The sequence below is a fragment of the Hevea brasiliensis genome, chromosome 1 (assembly GCF_030052815.1).
Source record: "Hevea brasiliensis isolate MT/VB/25A 57/8 chromosome 1, ASM3005281v1, whole genome shotgun sequence".
In the NCBI taxonomy this organism is placed as follows: domain Eukaryota; kingdom Viridiplantae; phylum Streptophyta; class Magnoliopsida; order Malpighiales; family Euphorbiaceae; genus Hevea; species Hevea brasiliensis.
Window position 1 is genome coordinate 92649614 of NC_079493.1, and position 9990 is coordinate 92659603.

The 9990-nt window shown below is 44.8% G+C and overlaps 1 long non-coding RNA gene across 1 annotated transcript; it reads right to left on the minus strand.

Moving 5' to 3' along the window:
- Nucleotides 1-554: 554 nt before the first annotated feature.
- On the minus strand, nt 555-9336 carry LOC131179113 (uncharacterized). Its single transcript, XR_009148089.1, has 3 exons — nt 9307-9336; nt 1384-1442; nt 555-819 (listed from the first exon to the last, which is right to left on the minus strand). It is a non-coding gene; the product is annotated as an uncharacterized LOC131179113 (long non-coding RNA).
- Nucleotides 9337-9990: the final 654 nt, after the last annotated feature.

The following is a 9990-nucleotide window of genomic DNA, read 5'->3' on the forward strand; positions in this document are numbered from 1 at the left end:
TTATCCCACTTAAAAAAATAGGACAATAAACTTTTATCACTCCACCAAACATTTGTTGATTAAAAAAATTACTCCCTTTTAAAATATAAAAAATAAATTCATAAAAATTTCACAAGTTTGATTTAGAAAGTAATTAAAAAATAAAATATCAAAAAAAATCTTTTCTTTTTGGGTTAAAAAAACTTTAAAACTTTCGTTTTAATGCATAATAAGCAAGAATAATCTTACATATTTTATTTGAAAAATTTTTGAAAACTTTTATTTTTATATTTTGAGAATGATATACGATTTATATATTATATAAATAGAAATATAATTATTTATTACGTTTAGTTAAAAATATATGTGTCACGACCCAACCTATGGGCCGGACCGGCACTAGGACCTGGGCCAGCCTAAAGCCCCCGAGGCCCGTAGTAAGCCTTAACTATTCATTAACCCAACTCTAAGGCCCATTTGGGCCCAATTTCAAGAAAACAAACGGACAGAGTCCGGCCATAAAATGGACTTTCCAACGGGGAGTTTTTGACTCACCCGACCTGTAAACACAATAATTACTCAATTGGGGAGCTCAGCTCACCCTCCACATACTCATCAACATAAAATAAATGGGAGCTCAGCTCCCTCATCCAATCCATCAACATGCATAACATATTTAAGTTTACAGGTCCAACATGATAAAAATATTACAGACCAAATTCAAATAAATACTGCTAACACATGCGGAAATTCTAGGAGTAATTAAAATTACACAATATTGATAAACAACCTGCGAAGTATAAAAGCTTGTTAATCTGTAATAAAATATCCTCCTGCGGCCTGTAAAAATTTTTGAACAGGAGTGAGCGTTCAACTCAGAGAGTAAAATATCAATCTTAACTATAATCTCTATAACTATCTGAAACTAATGCAACCTGTAGAGTGAAATGCAACATCAACATCATATTCACATCATAGCATCAAAAGGTAATTTGGAGCACTCACACACCTGTAACATCATTCATAGTATATGGGAGCCGATCCCTATCTGACTCTCTTAAATCCAACTGTGCAGTGAAGAACTCACTTCGGACTTCCACTTAAATACCAAATCGGGTCCCACGAAGAACTCAAGCCGTGTCTACCCGAAGGACCGGTCCTGCCAAGAACTCAAGCCGTGTCTACCCGCCCTATCCATAGTCCACACCACATCACACGCACGCCAACGCACGCACACCGCCTCCAAATTACCACAATAACACTCATGGCACATTAACAGCTTATCAATGCAACATAATTCGTGCCTAGAGTTTAACTACATAAATATATGCATATAAGTGATGCATGGGCATCTGAACATATAATAATATCGAAATTACAGCTTAAAATTAATATTTTACTCACAGACTTGACGACAAATCACTGTGGTGGCTGGGCGGAGGAAGAAGGCTGTCCCGGCTCACCTGACAATCATATTACAATCATTTAATACAAATGACTCAATACAAATCAAGAAAAGACCCAAATACGTCCTAAGTCGTGCCGAAAATCCGGCAGAGTCCCCCCTATACCTAGGACCTAACCAAAAAGGGTTCAAAACACACTTCTATACTCACAATCCATATATCCACAACTCAGTCATATCACACAGCCCTCCCGCCCACCAAACCAATCATTCATCACAATATGTAAAATTTCAATTTAGTCCCTATAATTGACCATTTTTGCAAAATCGCCCACATCAACTCTAAAGATTCTAAAACTTTGCCCCGCGGTCCTTAGCAATATTACTAAGCTATTGCAAAAAGAATCGTAATTTTCTAAGCTACCACGAATATTTTATGGATTTTTAATCCTATTTAAGCACTAGAAAATTACGAAAAAACAAGGTTCGGGTTTACCTTTGCCGATTCCGACTTCGAACGCGACGTCGACAATGGGGGCTAGCCAAAACCTCGCCCAATTCGAGACTTTTCCGTGAACGTGCATCGCAATTTCGCACCTGGCCAATCGTCGAATTTCCGCGAAATGAGAATACCTACACGAAGCCCATAACACGGGGGTTAGTACATAAATTTTTCAGAATTTTCTAAGCTTATTTAATGCTCGAAAATACATCGCAATTTCCGTGGGACCCACCAAAAACGTTGTCGGAAAATTTTGAAATTAATATCCCGAAGCCCTCGCCGAGTGGAGCGTCGGTAGCCTCGGTTTTCTCGTGGGATTCACGGTTTTCGAGAAATCTAGCCCAAAAGTCGAAATGGGCTAAAATATTCCCGAGCTAAAATCAGACAATCCGCTCGATGGATTTCGGCGTTCTTGGTGTCTATGGAAAGCTCTCGCCGAGTAGATGGTTTGGACACAAGACCGGTCCAATCGGACCGGATCGGCCGGATTTGGCCGAGGAAGTCGAAGCGGCGCGACGCGCGCAGGGGGGGAATCGCGCGCTTCCGCTGCTCGGGCCGACGGCCGAGGCGGGGCGAGGAGGGCGCAGGGAGGCGGGCCGTGGCAGGGGAGGGGAGGAGAGAGAAAAGAGAGAGAGAAGGGGGAGGCGTCGCATGGAGGAAGAGGAAGAAAAGAGAAGAGACGGTCCGATTCGACCGGCCCGATCCGGTCCGGCTCGATTCGGCCGGCTCGATTCAAATACAAAATTTTGAATTTTTATCGCCTCGGACCAAAACGAGGTCCAAAATTTCAAAAATTCTAAAACTCGTAAAAATACGTAGACTCCAAATATATTTTTAGTTTTGCCACGTGGTCTTTAAATAAATTTTTAAAAATCATCAAAGTTTATATTTTCGAAAATCGAACCCGATTTTTAAAATCCAAAAATCTCAAAATTTCCTAAAATTTAAATAAAATTTAAATATCAAAAATACTCATAATTAATAAAATTTGGGGTGTTACATTCTTCCTCTTACGTAAAAATTCGCCCTCGAATTTTTACACAAGGCGTAATAAAACACATGATTATGCATTGAACAAATACGTACTTGCTACGCATGTCCCGCTCGACTCCAGTGCACTCTTCCACCGATCGACTCTCCACAAAACCTTAACCATAGGGACTGCTTAGATCTCACTGCCTCACTTGGTAGTCCACTATGGCTACAGTCGCTCCTCAAATGTCAAGTTCTCTTTAGCTCTATCACATCCTACGCAAAGACGTGAGAAGGATCGGGAATGTATTTCCGAGCATGGAGATGTGAAACACGGATGAACGTGAGAAAGGTTGGGTGGTAGTTCCAACCGAGGCAATCGCTCCAACTCTATCAAGAACCTCAAAAGGTCCAATATACCGAGGTGCCAACTTGCCCTTCTTTCCAAATCTCATGACTCCTTCATTGGAGAAACCTTCAGAATACATAGTCGCCATCGCAAACTCCACATCCCTCCGTCTGGGTGCATAACTCTTCTGCTTCATCAAAGCCGCCTCGCCGCTCCTCGATTAAAGGAACTACCTCAAGTGTACTGCACTAGGTCTACATCATGCACCTTCGCTTCCCCATTTCTCGCCCAACACGCAGGAGACCTACACTTTCTTCCATATAGTGCCTCATAGGGTGCCATCCCTATGCCGGAGTGATAATCGTTGTTATAGGCAAACTCCACCAAAGCTAATCGTCATCCCATTGACCTCCAAAATCCAAGACACTCATGCGAAGCATGTCTTCCAGTTGTTTGGATTGTCCTTTCTGATCGTCCGTCTGTCGAGGGTGGAAGGTCAGATCAAGTTCAATTGTGTGCCAAGTGCCTCCCGCAACTTTCTCCAAAACCGAGAAGTGAATGGGGCCCTCTATCGATATTATGGAAGTTTAACTCCATGCAACTGACTATTTCTAATGTAGAGCCGCATACTGCGTGCCACGAGTATGTAGTCTTTAAGGTAAGAAGTGAGCCGATTTGGTCAAGCGGTCTACAATTACCCATATCGAATCATATCCTCGCGTGGTACGAGGCAACCTACCACAAAATCCATAGTGATCATTTCCCACTTCCATTCTCGGGATAGGAGCTCTTGCACTTCCCCGACGGCTCTCGTGTTCAAACTTCACCTTCCGACAAGTCAAGCACTTGGACACAAAGTCCGCTATGTCTCTCTTCATGCCATTCCACCAAAGAGCTATCTTTCACATCATGGTACATCTTGGTGGAACTCGGTGACACTGCATGCTGTGTAGTGTGCCTCTCGCATGATTTCATTCCCGAGGTTGTCCACATCGGGCACACATATCCTAGAACCTTGCACTAGGGCGCCATCATTGGCAAATCCAAACTCACCACCTTCACCTTGTCGTACTCTTTCTATGATCTTCATCAATTGTTGGTCTCGTGGCCGGGAAACTCTAACTCGTCCCTCAAGTCCGGCCTCACCAAAAGTGAGCCAACAATACCCCTCATCCGATGATCTAGGATTAAACCTTGATCCATCAACTCATGTACCTCCGAATCAATGGTCTCTTCATCAAATGTGCGCCAAATCGCTGTAAGATTTTCTCGCTCAAGGCATCTGCTACAACATTGGCCTTCCTGTGGTGGTACCGATGGTGCAATCATAGTCTTTCGTAAGCTCCATCCATCTCCTCTGCCTCAAGTTCAAGTCCTCTCTGGAAGATGTACTTCAAACTCTTATGGTCGGTGTATATCTCGCACACTTCACCATACGTAGTGTCTCCAGATTTTTAGTGCAAAGATTACACCGCCATTTCCAAATCATGGGTGGGGTAGTTCTCGCTCATGCCTCTTCACCGCCTTGAAGCATAAGCCACTACCTTTCCATTCTCGCATCAAGACACACCCTAGGCCAACTCGAGGCGCCACAATACACGGTGTATCCTTCACCACTCACAGTAGTGTCAACACAGGGGCGTGGTTAGACACTCCTTGAGTTTCTCGAAACTCACCTCACAAATATCCATTCAAATGAATGGAACATTCTTCCCGGTCAACTTAGTTAGGAGCCGCTATCCCGAGAAATCTTGTACAAAACGCCTATAGTAACCAGCTAAACCTAAAACTTCGCACCTCGCTGATCATTGTAGGCCTAAGCCAATCGCCATGCCTTCAATTTTCTTGGGATCCACTTGAATACCGCTCTAGAAACCACGTGTCCCAAGAATGAGATGCTTTCTAGCCAAAATTCACATTTTGAAAATTTGGCATATACCGGTGCTCCTCAAAGTCCGCAACACCATCCTCAAGTGCCACACGTGTTCTTCCTCACCGAGTATACTGAATGTCATCTATGAATACGATGACAAACGGTCCAAAATGGCTTGAACACCCTGCTCATCAAGTCCATGAAGGTCGCTGGTGCATTAGTGAGTCCAAAAGACATCACCAAGAACTCATAATGACCATATCTTGTCCTCGAAGCCGCTTTGGACACGCCCTCATTCCCGATTCTCAATCGATGGTAGCCCGATCGCAGTCTATCTTGAAAAGAATCTAGCTCCTTGAGCCGATCAAACAAATCATCGATCCGAGGAAGTGGATACTTGTTCTTCACAAAGGACCTTGTTCAGCCGTAGTCGATACACAACCTCAATGACCCATCCTTCTTTCTCACAAATAGAACAGAGCACCCTGTGGTGAAGTGCTCTGACGTATGAAACCCTTGTCCAAAAGCTCCCGTAGTTGCTCCTTCACTCTTTCAATTCTCACTGGTGCCATCCCGTAAGGTGGCATCGATATGGGGTTTGTACCAAATAACATCAATGCGTAACTCTATTTCCTTCCCGGTGGCAACCCTGGAAGCTCTTCAGGGAAGACATCCATAAATTCTCTGACAACAGGAACATTTTCCATGCTGACACCTTCTACAGATGTATCTATCACTAAAGCCAAAAACACTTTTCATCCACGCCTCAACATTTTACTAGCACTAATTGCTGAAACCAAAATATATGGAGACACTCTCCTGTCACCAACAAAACTAAACTCTTCCACACCGTATGTGGAAATACACCTTTGTTCCTCGCAGCCTAAGGTGGCATAATGAGTCGCCAACCACCCATCCCCGTGATTACATCGAAATCCATTATCGGTAGAGGAACCAAGTCCGGCCGGGAGGATCTTTCCATCCACTACCACTGGGCTACCCCGAAAAACCATATCTACCTCTATGTTGTCGCTAAGTGGGGTAGCTACTGACAAAGGGCATTCTAAAGTTGTAGGGTTTCTACCCAACCTCATGGCAAACACAGGGGAGACAAATGAGTGCGTAGCACCCGGATCTATCAAAACACGAGCCTCATAAGAATAGACCAGAAGAATACCTGCCACAACTGCATTTGAAGCTTGAGCATCCCGTGGGTCGTGAAAACTCGAGCTTGTCCCCTACCCCGAGTGGCGTAACTCGACATCGACTTCTACCTCCCGACCGCCTCCAAATCCACGCCCCTTGTCCTCGCCTCATCCACCGAATCGATCGCCGCCATGTTGGAAGCACCGGATACAATTGTCGAGGAACATTTGCAATGTAACCTCGTGACCCCATCTGGCTCATCAAAACGGGCGCTTCTAGCAAAGTGGCCCGGTTGGCCACACACTCAAGCATACTCGACCCCATCAAACAAGGTCTCAATGTCCTCTTCCACATCGTGCACACGGTACAAAGAGGATCTCAACCAGAGCCGTAATCGCTTTGCCTCGAATCGTTACCACCGCTGATCCGCACTGGTTCGAACCCTCGATTTGTGTCTAAATCCACTCCTCTTATTTCTCGCTTCTTCCTCTGTAAGTAGTTTGGCCACCACTATCCATAGTACCCATGTGGGGAACACCAAGAACCTCTCGCCTGCTTTTTCTTTGCTCTTCCGTCATCCACAAAGATAGCTAACCTCAACTGTCTGCTCGATCCACCACCACATCAAAAGATCGATCGACATCATGGCTGTGTTCGCATACCTCCCGCCAAGCCCCTTTAGGAATCTTTTCACCTTCATCTTTTCTCAGTAGCATCGCTACAGGGGCATATCTCGCCAATTCCGTAAATTTCAGAGCATATTCATCTGCTGCACTGCCATTCGCCTTAAGGCCTCAAAGGCCCACCGCTTCGATCTCTCAAGCTTTCGCACAAACCGATTGACAAAAAGTTCCACAACCGAGCCCATGTCAAACCCTCCATCCGGGTAACACGTAGTCATTCATCCATTGTCTAGGCATAGGCCCCATGACGCGGCCGCATACACTCTACCAATCTTCTATCACCAATCAGACTCGCTCTCGCCGTCAGGAATCTAAAACCGATATGCGCCGTCGACACATCATAAGTACCGCACCAACTTCTTGAAGTTTATGATCCGCTTGTAAGATTCTCTCGTGGTGCGTGGATCGCTGTGGAGGATGGACTATATACCGAGCCATCATGTCGATGGTTCTTCGCACTACTAGAGTAGCCGCCATGGGGTCCATGGGACCGTGCCATAAAGGACTGCTCTCAGATCGGGTTGGTCGCTCCTCTACTTGAGCAGCTCTAGGCCTCCTACCCCGCCTCCTCGGGGCAGGCGCCTCATCCTATGCCGACACTTCGTCGGGCACATCTGGTTCTGGTGCAGTGGCAGCTCTCCTGCTTCTACGCATTTTCCGAAATTCAAAGAAGATTAGCCCACAAAATTCAAAACTGCACATTATACAGCTCTATAGACTCATATTTATACATAACATATGGAGCAAACTAGAAGCAAAGATGACAATGCAAGACGAATGTGGACCCTATATTTCCGCATGTGACTCCTATTAGACTCTTCCCAACACTTTAGACAATATTCCCTAAGAATCTGGAGCCTAAGCTCGATACCACATTTGTCACGACCCAACCTATGGGCCGACTCAAGACTAGACTGGCCACCCTAAAGCCCCGAGGCCCGTAGTAAGCCTTAACTATTCATTAACCCAACTCTAAGGCCCATTTGGGCCCAATTTCAAGAAAACAAACGGACAGAGTCCGCCATAAAATGGACTTTCCAACGGGGAGTTTTGACTCACCCGACCTGTAAACACAATAATTACTCAATTGGGGAGCTAAGCTCACCCTCCACATAATCATGAACATAAAATAAATGGGAGCTCACTCCTCATCCAATCTATCAACATGCATAACATATTTAAGTTTACAGTCCAACATGATAAAAATATTACATCAAATTCAAATAAATACCGCTAACACATGCGGAAATTCTAGGAGTAATTAAAATTACACAATATTGATAAACAACTCGCAAGTATAAAAGCAGTTAATCCTAATAAAATATCCTCCTGCGGCTCAGAAAAATTTTTGAACAGAGTGAGCGCTCAACTCGTAGAGTAAAATATCAATCTTAACTATAATCTCTATAACTATCTCAAACTAATGCAACTCGTAGAGTGAAATGCAACATCAACATCATATTCACATCATAGCATCAAAAGGTAATTTGGAGCACTCACACACCTCGTAACATCATTCATAGTATATGGGAGCCGATCCTATACGCCTCTCTTAAATCCAACTGTGCCAAGAACTCACTTCTGACTTCCACTTAAATACCAAATCGGGTCCTGTGAAGAACTCAAGCCGTGTCTACCCCAAGGACCGGTCCCAAACAAGAACTCAAGCCGTGTCTACCCGCCCCATCCATAGTCCACACCACATCACACGCACGCCAACGCACGACACCGCTCCAAATTACCACAATAACACTCATGGCACATTAACGCTATCAATGCAACATAATTCGTGCCTAGAGTTTAACTACATAAATATATGCATATAAGTGATGCATGGGCATGCCAACATATAATAATATCGAAATTACGCTTAAAATTAATATTTTACTCATGCACTTGACGACAAATCACCGTGGTGGTCGGGCGGAGGAAGAAGGTCATTCCGCTCACCGACAATCATATTACAATCATTTAATACAAATGACTCAATACAAATCAAGAAAAGACCAAAATAAGTCCTAAGTCGTGACGAAAATCCGACAGAGTCCCCCCTATACCTAGGACCTAACCAACATGAAAAAGGGTTCAAAACACACTTCTATACTCACAATCCATATATCCACAACTCAGTCATATCACACAGCCCCTCCTGGGCCCACCAAACCAATCATTCATCACAATATGTAAAATTTCAATTTAGTCCCTATAATTGACCATTTTTGCAAAAACTGCCCAAATCAACTCTAAAGATTCTAAAACTTTGCCCCGCGGTCCTTAGCAATATTACTAAGCTATTGCAAAAAGAATCGTAATTTTCTAAGCTACCACGAATATTTTATGGATTTTTAATCCTATTTAAGCACTAGAAAATTACGAAAAAACAAGGTTCGGGTTTACCTTTGCCGATTCCGACTTCGGGAACGCGCCGACGCCCGACAATGGGGGCTAGCCAAAACCTCGCCCAATTCGAGACTTTTCCAGAACGGTCCGTTCGCCTAATTTCGCATCTTGGCCAATCGTCGAATTTCCGCGAAATGAGAATACCTACACGAAGCCCATAACACGGGGGTTAGTACATAAATTTTTCAGAATTTTCTAAGCTTATTTAATGCTCGAAAATACACTGCGAATTTCCGTGGGACCCACCGAAAAACGTTGTCGGAAAATTTTGAAATTAATATCCCGCGAAGCCCTCGTCGAGTGGAGCGTGCTGGTAGCCTCGGTTTTCTCGTGGGATTCACTTGCCGAGAAATCTAGCCCAAAAGTCGAAATGGGCTAAAATCTTCCCGAGCTAAAATCGGACAATCCGCTCGATGGATTTCGCGTTTGGTGTCTATGGAAAGCTCGCGAGTAAATGGTTTTGACACAAGACCCGTCCCAATCGCAGGACCGGACGCCGGATGGCCGAGGAAGTCGGGCGCGCGCGACGCGCAGGGGGAGAATCGCGCGCTTCCGGCTGCTCGCACGACCGACGGCCGGGAGGCTACCGACGAGGAGGGCGCAGGGGAGGCGCCGGCAGGGAGGGGAGGAGAGAGAAAAGAGAGAGAGAAGGGGAGGCGCGCGCGGAGGAAGAGTAAGACC